This window comes from Myotis lucifugus, unplaced genomic scaffold (genome assembly GCF_000147115.1).
Source record: "Myotis lucifugus unplaced genomic scaffold, Myoluc2.0 scaffold_474, whole genome shotgun sequence".
In the NCBI taxonomy this organism is placed as follows: domain Eukaryota; kingdom Metazoa; phylum Chordata; class Mammalia; order Chiroptera; family Vespertilionidae; genus Myotis; species Myotis lucifugus.
In genome coordinates, this window is record NW_005871522.1 from 637,077 (window position 1) to 651,448 (window position 14,372).

The following is a 14,372-nucleotide window of genomic DNA, read 5'->3' on the forward strand; positions in this document are numbered from 1 at the left end:
GAACCGCTGCCCTAGACCATGCATCCCTTACACACACTTTCTAGTAGGAGAGATGCTAAAGCAAGATACGGGGATACCTCTGACCCAACTCTGGCTGAAGGACTCCTCACTGCCCTTGCTTAAACTTTCTCAGAACTGTACTGTAGCCCTAGCCGATTTGGCTCAGTGGATAGAGCGTCATCCTACGGACTGAGGGGTCCTGGGTTCGATTCCAGTCAAGGGCACATGCCCAAGTTATGGGCTCGATCCCCAGTGTGGGGAGTGCAGGAGGCAGTTGATAGATGATTCTGTCTCATCACTGATGTTTCAATCTTTCTCTCCCTTCCTCTCTGAAATAAAAAAATAAAAAGAACTGCACTGTGGTCATAAGACTTTCCCCACCAGACGTTCTCTCCATCCCTTCCTCCTGCACATGCATCAAACCTGGCCTCAAGCCCTAGTTGGTTTTGCTCAGTGGATAAGTGCGTCGGCCTGGGGACTGAAGGGTCCCGGGTTCAATTCCTGTCAAGGGCACATGTCTGGGTTTCGGGCTTGATCCCCAGTAGGGGTCATGCAGGAGGCAGCCAATCAATGGTTCTTTGATGTTTCCATCTCTCTCTCCCTCTCCCTTCCTCTCTGAAATCAATAAATTAAAAAAAAAAAAAAAAAACCTGGCCTCACCTCCCTCAATACAGCTAAATCTAATCCCAACTTGCCATCTTTTTGTTTTAGGGGGATCTGAACTAACAGTCTCAACCTGGAAACAAGCTAATACTTAACAGGAGAATGAGTACCCATGAGTAATATGTGAATAAATCATACATGAATAGAGAGATGACAACTGTGACCACATGAATAAAATGCATGATGAAATTAGTGGTAGTTCCACAGCTGGTGTGTCACACACCATAAATGTGTCACTACGTCTGTACTTACAATATATTTCACATTTTTTTGAACGTTAAAAGAAAATACAGGACTGAAGTCAACAGTCCCCAACCCAAAGGTGAATTTACTATGTTAACTCAAATTAAGAAGCTATTTGAAGCTAAAGTGTTACTTTCTTACACAGAGCCCTCCTCCCCCTTTCTCCATCAGTCCCATCCCCCAGAGGTAACCACTGGTAAGACTCCTACGAATCTAATAAAATATTATTGTGCAAATATTTAAAGCATACTACAAGTACACGAACATCTTAAAACACACATATGCATGCATACAAGACAATATACAGTGCTATACAACTTGCTTCTCATACTAAATGTTGTTTTTGATGCAGTGTAGTGAATTTAGAATGGGTATAAAGATCATTTATTTTATCCTGTTAACCCCAATACTCTTAAACATACATATTTGCATATTTGTACAAATGCATCTATACAATCAATTCCTAGCAGTGGAATTGCTAGGCCAAATAGAGTATGTGCATTTTAAATTAAGTATATATAGTGAAGTCACTTTCCAAAAATGTTCTACCAAATTATAGTCCCACCAATGACATGAATTATTTAAAGGCCATATAGTGCCCTGGCCTGGTGGCTCAGTTGAAGCATCATCCCATACACCAAAGGTTGCAGATTTGATTCCCAGTCAGGGCACATACCTAGCTAGGTTGCAGGTTAGATCCCTAGTTGGGGTGCATACAGGAGACAATGAATAGGTGTCGTTCTCTCATTGATGTTTCTCTCTCTCCCTTCCTCTCTCTCTAAAATCAACAAACATACCCTCAGTCGAGGATTAAAAACATTAAAATTAAAAATAAAACCCAGCTGATGTGGATTGAGTGTCGTTCCATGTACCAAGAGGTCACCAGTTTGATTCCAGGTCAGGGCACAAGCCCAGGTTTCAGGCTAGGTCCCTGGTAGTGGGTGATGCTTCTCGCTCATCAATGTTTCTATCTCTCTCTCTAAAATCAACAAAAACATATTTAAAAAATAATAATAAATGCCATGGCCCTGGATGGTGTGGCTCAGTTGGTGGGACACTGTCCCATGTACTGAAAGATTGCCAGTTTGATTCCTGATCAGACCACATGGCCGTGAGCTCAATCTCTGGTAGGGGTCATGCAGATGTTTCTTCTCTGTCCCCCCCTCTCCTTTTCTTTCTCTCTAAAAATCAATAAAAATACTTAAAGAAATAAAGGCCATGTATTTTAGGTGAACCTTACTTCGTCAATAATATTCCAAAAATTGTGAAAAATAATTACAAATGGGAAGTATATGGGATTACATTTATTTTTTACTGTGTCAATTTAAAGGAAAACTTTAAACACCAGAGTAAACAAGAAAATTACCAAGTTGTAACCCAGAGATTAATTCTAAATAAAAAAGTGACCTGCCACCCTAGGATCCAACTATCCCCACTGCACTTACCTTCAGCAGTTCAGTCCAGCTAATTCCCGCTGTGATTTCTGCCCTACAGAAAACAGTGACCAGTGCTCTCAAGAAAACTGAGCTCTGGCCATGGACAGTGTGGCTCAGTTGGTTGGACACAATTCAGTGCACAAAAAGGTTGCTGATTTGCTTCTAGTCAGGGCACATGCCCAGACTGTGCGCTCGATCCCCAATAGGGTGCATGCAGGAGGCAAACAATCAATATTCTGTTCTCACATCAATGTTTCTCTCTCTAAAAAAGAAAATCAATCAAAATATTTTAAAAAAAAAAAATACTGGCCCTAACCAGTTTGGCTCAGTGGATAGAGTGTCGGCCTGCGGACTGAAGGGTCCCGGGTTCAATTCTGGTCAAGGGCATGTACCTTGGTTGCGGGCACATCCCCAGTAGGGAGTGTGCATGAGGCAGCTGATCGATGCTTCTCTCTCATCAATGTTTCTAACTCTCTATCCCTTTCCCTCTCCCTTCCTCTCTGTAAAAAATCAGTAATATATATATTAAAAAAAAAAAAAGAATACTGGACTCCCTTCACAAATGTCTCATAGCTGTGGGATAAGGCATGAGCATTGAATCGCCCAGGGTGGGCAAGCAGGTCTTTCATGACAAATCCATTCCAACACTCCAGTCTCCCTAAATTTATGAACCCTTCCTCTATGGTACACCAAGGTAGTTCTAGCAGCTCAACTCTGCTTAATTAGCACAGGTTACATTTTGAGAGGTTTCAGGTGCAACAGGGGACCTTTGTAACCCCTCAAGCTACAACACTGAATGCAGAATCTCTGCTTATAGGTCCTTATCAATAAATTCAGTCTAACCCAACTTTAACTCCTTCCACCATTATCCTACATCCTTAACATTCATTCCCAAACATATTCTCCAGGTTCCTAACTATATAGTGGCAAACCAGACAACCTTTTAGAAGGTAGCACACCTCCTGGGTCATATTTTGCAACTCACCTTTTTTTTCTCAAACCTTTATTGTTGAGGGTATTACAGATGTCCCCCTTATTACTCCCAATGCCCTCCTTCACCTGGTTCGTGCCCCACCCCAGGCCTTCACCACCCTATTGTCTGTGTCCATAGGTAATGCATATATGCATGTAAGATCTTTGGCTAATCTCTTCCCCATCCCCGCTTCCCTCTGAGATTCATCAGTCTACTCCATGTTTCCATACCTGATTCATTTTATTCACCAGTTTATTTATCATGTAATACAGGTTTGCTGGTGATGAATTCCTTTAGCTTTTTCTTGTCTGTGAAGCTCTTTAGCTGATAGCTTTGCTGGGTAGAGTAATCTTGGCTGTAGGTTCCTGCTTTTCATCACTTTAAATATTTCTTGCCACTCCCTTCTGGCATGCATAGTTTCGGTTGAGAAATCAACTGACAGTCATATGGGTGCTCCTTTGTAGGTAACTAACTGCTTTTCTCTTGCTGCTTTTAAGATTCTCTGTCTTTAATCCTTGGCATTTTAATTATGATGTGTCTTGGTATGGGCCTCTTTGGGTTCCTCTTGTTTGGGACTCTGTACTTCTGGGACTTATAAGAAAGTTTTCTGTCATTATTTCTTCAAATAGGTTTTCAGTATCTTACTCTCTCTCTTCTCATTCTGGCACCCCCATGATGCTAATGTTGATACACTTAAAGCTGTCCCAGAAGCTCCTTACACTATCTTCATATTTTTTTATTTTTTGCTCTTCCGATTGGGTGTTTTCTGCTTCCTCATTCCAAATCATTGATTTGATTCTCAGAATCCTCTACTGTTGAATCCCTGTAAATAATTCTTAATTTCAGTTAGTGTGTGCTTAATTTCTGACTGATCCCTTTTCATGTCTTTGATGTTCTAAGGTTCTTGAAATTCTCACTAAGATACTTCAAAGTCTCACTAAGTCCCTTGAAGGTCTCATGAGTAACCGTGTAACAATGGTTAAATCTGTACCCAGTAGTTTGCTTGCTTCCATTTCTTTCATTTGACATGTTTATCTCCACATTTTGGATGCTTCCCTGTGTTTGTTTCTATGTATTAGGTAGAGCAGCCTTATCCATTAGGTATCCTGTAGGATCCAGTGGCTCAGCCTCTAGGTGTGCCCCTGTGTGGGCTGTGTGCACAGTCTTGTTGTAGTTGAGCCTTGATTGCTATTGGTGTCACCGGGAGGAATTGACCTCCAGGCCAATTGGCTGTGAGGACCAACTGGGACTACAGTGGGAGAGCAGCTGTGCAGGAGACACTCTTATGGATCAGGACTTGGTTCAGTGGGGCTTTGGTGCTGAGTCTGCCCCTTGAGTGTGTCACTTGTAGATGTGTAGAGCTGTAATCTAGTATGGTCTGAAGCTGTCCACCGGGTGCACTGGCTCTGGTGCCTCCCAGGAGGTGCAGTCAGCCACTGCCTAGGGCCACCCAAAGGAGCTACAGAAAGGTCAGCAGATGGCTGCTTCTTGTATTGGGCTTGTGAAGTGCCCAGGCAAGGTCCAGCTATAAAGTAAGGCAGGCTGGTGCTAGTGTCAGGTCTTGAACCTTTTATTGATAGGTTTGGGGCACACTGACGCCAACTGCTGCTTGTCTGAAAGATTTTAGCAAAGTCTGAAGCCTGAGTCAGGACAGGCCATTCATATGGGAAAGTTCCTGCAAACAGCTTGAGTGAAGCTGCAAATAGGATGGGGCAGGTTCTGAGGGAATCACTAGGGTAGAGAGACAAGTGTGAGCCAGGCTGATAGAAACTTGGATATGGCTGTCAATCAGCTCTGCAATGACCCCTGCGAGGATCCCCACCTGGGAGAAAGCCGCCCTGAGTCCTACTCAGATGTCATACAGTCCAGTTCCTCCCCATACATCCCTGGGTTCCCCAAAAGCTGCCTAGAGCTGGAACTCAGAGGGATCGAGTCCTAGTAAGTTCGTGGACCAGCCCTTTAAGAGGAACACCTGGGCCTCCAACAGCCTCTGTGTCACTCAGCCACAATCCCCACTGGTTTTTACAGCCCAAAGTTATAGGGACTTCTCTTCCCAGCTCTGGAACCCTGGGCTGGGGCTCTGGTGTGGGGCTGGGACCTCTTGCCCCTCAGCGGGGCTCTGCAACAGAGATATCCCTCCTGATTAAAATATGGCACACGTGGGTGTTGTACCAGCCCATTCTGAACCTCCACACCTCCTACCAGTCTTGATGTACTTTCTTCTTTGCTTCTCTAGTTGTAGGATTTCCATTCAGCCAGCTTTCAGGTGATTCTGAATGATGTTTCTTTTGTATTTTAGTAGTAATTTTGATGTGGTTGTGGGAGGTGATGAGTACTGGCATTTACTTACCATCTTCATCCTCCACTGCACCTCACACTTTGATATCTGCTTGGACTATCCTAGGAGAGGCCAATTACAGGTTTTTCAGGGAATGGAGATTAAGTTCCTCAGACACCAAATGTAAAGACTTGCTATTGGCAAAGGTAGTCCAGCAGAATTTAGGGTTTCAAGGTCTCCAGGTTAATCAGAATATGACCATATGCTCATAATTCAATTTTCAGGATCCCATTCCTTACCAATCAATACTTTCACTTACAAATTGGGAGTTCAATTTGTACTTTTAGGGCAGACACAGAAACTCACTTTATGTAGAACCTGAGTTGGGAATTTAAAACCCAAACTCATCATTTTGCTTTGTAATGTTTTAACTTAGCTGAATCACATTCCCCAGAATTTCCTCTCCTGTTTATTTCTGGTTTTGGCAGGCCACAAGAGAGAGTCTTGTGCAGCAGGCAGAGGGCACAAGGCAAAGGGGCACCTACTGATCTTCCAATCGACCTCACTGATTCAAGGCATGATTGGGCCTGCATCAGCTGCAGCACCTTCTTGTACCTTCCCTTCCCTGAGCTCCTCTGCCTCCTGGGCCAAGTGTGTGTAGTTAGCTCCATGATAAGGGTCCAGCTCTTGTAGGTCACCCACACAACCAAGGTCACAGACAACAGAACTAACACAGCTTTCAATCTGGCCTGCTGTGACCTCTAGCTTGTTCATATTCTCTTCCCCACTACACATCCATCTTCCATTCCCAAATGCTTGCTCTGTGAACATCAAAGTCCAGCATCAGCCATATAGATAACAGCCTCATTGTCTATAAGCTGCTCCGTCAGCTCCTACACCTTGTTAACTTGGGTCCCTAATAACCACCGACTGAGAGACCTCTGTGCAGAAGACCAGACATAAACACACAGCCTCCACCTTCCCTTGGACAATTCTAGTTACTGTCCAAGGGGTTTGAGCACTCACAAACCAGGCATTGAGCAAAGTAGTATAAAATAATTATGAGCAAAAACAGGAACAGTCTCTGCTTTCATTAACCTCAGCCTTTTTTGGAAAATAAAAACTCGCCCTAGCTGGTTTGGTTCAATGGATAGAGCGTTGGCCTGCAGACTGAAGGGTTCCAGTCAAGGGCACATGTGCGGGCTCGATCCCCAGTAGGGGTTGTGCAGGAGGCAGCCAATCAATGATTCTGTCTCATCACTGATGTTTCTATCTCCCTCTCCCTTACTCTCTGAAATATATATATATATATATATATATATATATATATAAAAGAAAAATTCATAAATTAGGTAAACTAATGTAGCACTATAAATTTGATAAGCATCAGGGAGAATAGCAACGTCTCTAATAGGAGGCCAGACTTCCTCCTATTGGTCAAAAAAATCTTCAGCAAATGGATGGCTGTTTTAGTGGGTATGAGGGTTTCCTGGTCTATTGTCTCTACCTTTACTGGACAAATGTACAAACTCACACAGAAAAACTTCATGCAAAAGCTATGTTTGAGACAAGCTCTAAAGACTAGGAATAATGAAACAAGGACAGAAAAGCATTCCAGGCAGAGGAAAAGAACAAGTGCCACACTCCCTGGTGGAGATGATGGGCACAGGAACTAGCAGGACTAGCATGGCTACAGCTAGAAAAGCAAGGGGAGATGTGGTGCGCAGTTAAGGCAGAAGTCCCAAAGCCCTTGAGGCCATGTGATGTAGTTCTGTCTTTAAAGCAATAGGAAGCCACTGAGAGTTTTAAGTAAAAGGGTGACATAATGAGATGTTTTTTTAAATATAATTTTTGACATGACCAGAATTACAAACATATTGATTGACTTATTACCCCAAAATCAATCTTAAAGCTATTCTTGCACAAATAAAAAACAATATATCCACAAAGTATTCACTGAAACGATAGAATATAAACAACCCAACTGTTCATCATTAGGAGACAAACTACAAGCACAAAAGAAAAAAAAAAAGAGCTCATATGAAGTCACCTCCAGAATACATTAAGTAAAAAGGAAGAAACAGTGAACACAGAGTTCTAGACTTTGTTTAAGAAAGGAAGAGAAATAAAAAATACATGTATAAACTTATATTTGCAAAAACCAGAAACTAATAAAAATGGGGCAGGAGGGGAACAGGTACAAAGGACAGAAATGGGAAGCTGTAAACATACCTTTGTAATACAGCCTTAACTTCTAAACCACATAAATGTTTACACACTAAATACATTACATAAATTAAAACAATCCTTAAACGTTAAGAATTTCATGCAAATAAACCAAATAATCAAATCGGTAACATAATCAGAGAGAAAATACTTTAAAATGATTTTGTAATTCAGAATGTCAACTATACATCCTTATGTGGATAAGTTTTAGGAACAAAAATAACTAATAAAATATAAACCTACAATCATTTTTATTAGTGTTTTCAAACTACTATATTTATATTGTAGGGAAAAGAAAAGTAACTAATATTGCTAAAAATGTAAATTTTTCAATGGTATGAAATGGAAATATCCATAAAATCAAAATGTATCTATCTCAAGTCTGTCCAGTGAAAACAGGGGCATCCCAGTAGCAATCAGGACGCAAACCACTAGGTTCTGGTACCTAAATTCCGCTCCAGATAAAAGAGGTTAAATGAATCAGCTGATAGCACTTTATCTGCTCAGTGTTTCTGGCTGTATTGGGTTTATTTGTGAGATTGGTGTAACAATAAAGTGAAATCTTCCCCTCTGAAAAAATAAAAAAGAACCAGCTAACAGGTACTGGGCAGGAAAAACACAAAACATGTCTCAGACACCTTGTGTCAGGAGCAAGAAATAGTTCAAAGATGAATGGAGCTGCATTCAAGGCAGGAAAACTACCTTGAAAGGACACCACCATACCCAAGTTAAGACAAACTGAAGAAAAAGAGTGATTACTACTTGGTTAAACGCACTGGATCCACACACAAAAACAGGTGCTACAGTGATGCTCAAAAGATAAAGAGCAAAAAGAAACACAACCAACTAACCCAGTGGATCTCAACCTTGGGTGCACATTAGAATCACCTCGGAATCTTTTTAAAATCCTGATTTTTGGGCCTTATCCTCCGGAAATTCTGTTTCTTTGTTACTAATGTTGTGGCCCCACCCCATAACAAAGAAACAGAATTTCAGGAGGATGAGGCCCAGAAATCAGGATTTTAAAAAGATTCCCAGGTGATTCTAATGTGCAGCCAAGGTTGAGAACCACTGAACTAACCCATACGCAGTCAAAAGGATATTGTTATCACTTCTGTCAGGATATACAGACAGATATAAAGATCACATATACAACATATAGACCAGGGGTGGGCAACCTTTTTGTGAGTGCATGCCAAAACCAGCAAAATCTCTGACTCAAAATTCTTCTGCATGCCAACCCTAATTTTTTGAGAACATGTTACGCCTACTTGATATCTCTTAAGGTGTACGTATGTGAAGAACCTTGAAGAAATAATAAAATTCATTCGAGCGACAAAAACACAGTATATGATGATGAAAAATACATTTATTTTTTAATGTATACATGTACACTGGTAGTCCGACAGAAAACTTTATGACTCCGTTTGATATTATCAGTGGGACTTTTGCTGCTGCATCACTGATGACAGAGATTTTACATCAGGTTTATATTTCATGACCTTCAGAGATATGCACGAGCTACTACTTTCATCCGTCGGGCTACTCCTATTATGAGACTTAACAAAATCATCACTGAGAACAAAGATTCACAAGCGTATGTGGATGAAACCAAAACACTGGTCTGATCTAGGAAGGCAGGGAGAGTTAAGGCAGAGGCACAGAAATTGCTCTTCCCCTCTCTCGTCAATCCATGTCTATGGTCTTTAAGATAATTTGTTATGCCGAAACCGGTTTGGCTCAGTGGATAGAGCGTCGGCCTGCGGACTGAAAGGTCCCAGGTTCGATTCCGGTCAAGGGCATGTACCTGGGTTGCGGGCACATCCCCAGTGGGAGATGTGCAGCAGGCAGCTGATCGATGTTTCTCTCTCATCGATGTTTCTAGCTCTCTATCTCTCTCCCTTCCTCTCTGTAAAAAATCAATAAAATATATTTTTAAAAAAAAGATAACTTGTTATATAAAATTATTTATCTAAGATGCACCTACACTGAATTTATCTGAAAAACAAAAAAGTCGATATTAAGAAAAAAAATTGTAAATGGAAGATTTTAAGAGAGGGTTTCGCGTGCCAGCAAAAGTTACTGGCGTGCCATATTTGGCACGCGTGCCAGGGGTTGCCCACCCCTGATATAGACCATTTGCAAACATATAGATTATTTTCGGACAGATCAAGAAATTAAACCTAAATTATAAGAATATAACTATAAGCAAAGTGATCAACTTACTATAAACAAATGTAATGTTTTTTTTAAAGTTGCTTTGCCTTTTAAAGACACTATTGAAACTTGAAAACATCTGAAATGGAATAAAATGCTTTACTAGTCTTTTCATTTTCACTCTCAACACTTTGATAAAATCATACCCTTATTTTATCCAACATCTGAATAAAGTCATACCCACAAACGTCAACACATTTGACAGTCTAGTGATTCCAGACCAATTCCTCCTGCGTCAAATGACTTCATCAGCCTTTCCCAATAGGCCAGACTCTGGAGACAAGATCTCCTACACTCCAAGTTCTCCTCTCCGCCTTCATGTTGTTCAATGCCTGTCCATGGTTTCCCCCACCTACAGGATAAACACCAACTGCCTTATCGTGATATGTATAATTATTTAAAATCTCGCCCCAAATTCATTCCTAGAAACACGGGCTGTCCCAAACTATGAGTGGCATCAGCAGGGGTGAACATCATCATCATGATCAATACCCATAGGGCACTTACTATCCAAGAGCCACTCCACTGAAATGTACACTTGAAGTAGGTGTCCCCATCCCATTCTACAAATAAACATAACATCCAAAGGAGTAAAAGATAACGAGGGCCATGTTTTGGCTGGGATTCAAACCTAGGATTGTCTCAAAACTTTCTTCATGCCTTTTCTCCTGCTATCCCTTCCATCCTCTCCTATTCTGTATTCTGTAGAAGCATCACCTTCTCTTTCACAATACCCTCTGCATAAAATGTTCTCTTTATATACACGTGTATCTTCCCTACAAACTGTTAAGGTCTCTAAGGGCACAACTTTATTATGCCCACACATAACTCGTTCTGGAAAAGACTTTAGGGGAAGGAAGTCAACAATGTTTGGCTTCAGCTGCTTTTTTTTCAGGAATTGTAAACTCCACAGTCTATTTAATTTAATTCGCATAAAAGCCTTATATAACAGGTTTCATCCCAGTTTACAGATGAGGAATCAGAAGTTCAAAAAGGAAAGGTGAGCCCTGGTCAGATAGCTCAGTTGGTTAGAGCATAATATCAACACAAATTTTATTCCTCAACAAAGGCTGGGGGTTCAATGCCCAGTCAGGGCATATACAAAAAGCACCCAATGAATGTATACATAAGTAGAACAAATCGATGTCTATCTCTATCCTTAAAATCCATAAGTAAAAATAAAAATATTTTTTTTAAAAAAAGGGCTACATGATGAATCAGCTATGTGACTTTGGACCAATGGGGCTGGATTTCAACCCAACTCTTCTGAGTTGAAAGGTCATTCTATCTCTATGTCCAACTCCAAAGCTCATCTCCTTTTCACAATACCATAATGTCTTCCAAACTGAACAAAATACTTGGACAAAATAATTGATTCCCGTCTCCCAATTTATTCTTAATCAAAGAGAGAAGAAAGAAAACACATTTAATTAAGCATCTAATAAGCATAAGGAAATATTTACATGAATATATATTAACTGCTTTCTCAGCAGTTAAAATCCTAACAGCTAGCCGAAACCGGTTTGGCTCAGTGGATAGAGCGTCGGCCTGCGGACTGAAGGGTACCAGGTTCGATTACGGTCAAGGGCATGTACCTGGGTTGCGGGCACATCCCCAGTGGGGGGTGTGCAGGAGGCAGCTGATCGATGTTTCTAACTCTCTATCTCTCTCCCTTCCTCTCTGTAAAAATCAATAAAATATATTAAAAAAAAAATCCTAACAGCTAAACCAAAGAAATACCAAACGGCATTATTTTTAATCTCTAAAATAATCCATATTAGTAACTTCAGAAACAACAGGATCTTTTTCATGTATTTCTAACATACCAAGGGGAAAAAAGTTAATTAAGGAATGCAGCCAGAAGTTGTAACTGTGCAATCAGGTAAGTAATCCAATAGTAAAAACACTGTAATTAAATTTCTTGTAGGTAAGACTTCAAATAATTCATTTCTCATCAATACAGTAAGAGCCAAATCTGATGCAAAGGCACACACAATCATCAACCTCTCACATCAAAATTAAAGGAGAGGCAACATTATCTAAAATACACTGTAAGGATCCCCATGACCAACATTACCTAGATTTCAAGGGCATTAATAGATATTACACTAAAAAACAAAACAAAAAGAGATCTGAGGCCAAATATGGAAAACACTATTGCACTATTTCTCAAAGCCCAAATGTAAAAATGTGAATTGTGACCCTAGAACAGTGGTTCTCAACCTTCTGGTTCCTCATGCTGTGACCATCCATAAAATTATTTTCATTGCTACTTCATAACTGTAATGTTGCTACTGTTATGAACCGTAATGTAAATATCTGATATACAGGATAGTCTTAGGAGACCCCTGTGAAAGGGTCATTCAACCGCCAAAGAGGTCGAGACCCACAGGTTGAGAACCGCTGCCCTAGAAGGAAAGGGATAGCATTGTTTCCCAAACTTAGGTGACCAAGGAACCTTTTGTCTATCCTGTAACAGCTAAAACTACAGATGCTCCTAAAGTTACAATGGGGTTATATCCCAATGAATCTATTGTAAGTTGAAAATACCATAAATCGAAAGTGCATTCAATACACCTAACCTACATCATGGCTTAGCCTAGCCCTAGCCTACCTGAAATGTGCACAGAACACTTACATTAGCCTACAGTAGGCCAATTATTTTTTTAGTATATTTTTATTCATTTCAGAGAGGAAGGGAGAGGAAGAGAGAAATAGAAACAACAATGATGAGAGAGAATCATTGATCGGCTGCCTCCTGCACACCCCCTACTGGGGATCAGCCTGCAACCCATGCAAGTGCCCTGGACGGCAAAGGAACCTGGGACCCTTCAGTCCCACAGGCTGTCGCTCTATCCACTGAGCAAAACCGGTAGGGCAGTAGGCCAATTATCTTGAGCTTCATCTTTCTCACCAGAAACCGGACACACAGATGGACACACACGTTTTATAGACATGATGGAATGCAAAAACCCAAAACAAGGTTCCAAAAACTCTGCCAACATAGTTCACTGTAGAGTATTGATGTGATCAGGTGCCTGCCTGGGAGCTGCGGCTCACTAGCCCAGAACAACTCAAAATTCAAAATTTGAAATCCGGTTTCTATTGAACAGGAATTGCTTTCACGTCATTGTAAAATCAAAAAATCATAAATTGGGAACAATCTGTACAGTCACAAAGAATTCACCTTAAGTAACACTGCTTCAGATAGTCCAGAACTAAGTAAATACTGTATTCTGAACTGGTAATTAAAGGTATGGTTAGAAACAGTACTAGGGAAATTCTCGGGATCATCCAAAGTCTTTTTTAAAAATCCTAAATTGAACGTAAATTGATGACCAGAGACACTCTTTCCTTATCCACTTCACAATATTTTAACAGTAACTATTTCTCTACTCAAAATATTAGAAATAAAGAAATTCTATTTTATTCCTCACAAGAAACTGATGCCTACTACTGATAATTCTGGCATTTTGTGCAACCTTTACATATATTATCAGCCCGATAATAAACGTTCTGTAAATTAGTAGCTACTACAATTTTCTGCGTTTGCCCATTAACTAGAAGGGAGCTGGAGGTCTCATTTCACTTAAGCCCCATCTGTAATTTCACAACCAAAGTTCATAACCTCTTAAGAGTGTTCACAAACTCCATCTGTCCCTAGTATTCATCCCCAAGTATAGGTTTAATTTTCACTTCCTAACAAAGCTATGAGAAAACAATTACTGTGTTCTCCCTTTACAACGTTTCTTCCAGAAAATTCCAGCAGAAGTTATATAGCTTATTACCATACCTGTAGGTATGCCTACTCAAGTCACGTTAAGCAATGTAAGCCTTTAAAACAGTGAAATGTTTATCTCGAGTTGCTTTGTGACGTATACGTAAAATAATCCCGCACTCGCCGCTTCAACATGCAGGAAAAACCCTCTCCAAAACCCGGAATCCGAACCCCAAATCAAAGACAGCAAATTGGCACAAAACAGCTGCAGAAACAGATCTGGGATGCCCATGTCCAGGCATCACCGCGGAGACCGTCACTAAAACCCGGTCTCGTTACAGAGAAAGGGGTCGCCCCTCCCTCCCCCGGAGAGGCAGGCGGACCCGAACCCACGGCGCAGCGCAGTGTCCGCGTCACGGGAGGCTTCCCCAAACGCTGCGGAATGCGCTCAAGGTCATCGTAAGGAGGTGTCGGGGGGTGCGAGTGCACCGACCTCGCCCGCCTCCCGTCCCGCGCCAGGCGCCGAGGGCGCGGGATGCCGCGCGGGGAACGGGGCGGTGGGCGTCACGGGAAGCCCCAGAGCAGCCGCCTTCTCCGCCAGGCCCACCGCCGAGACCC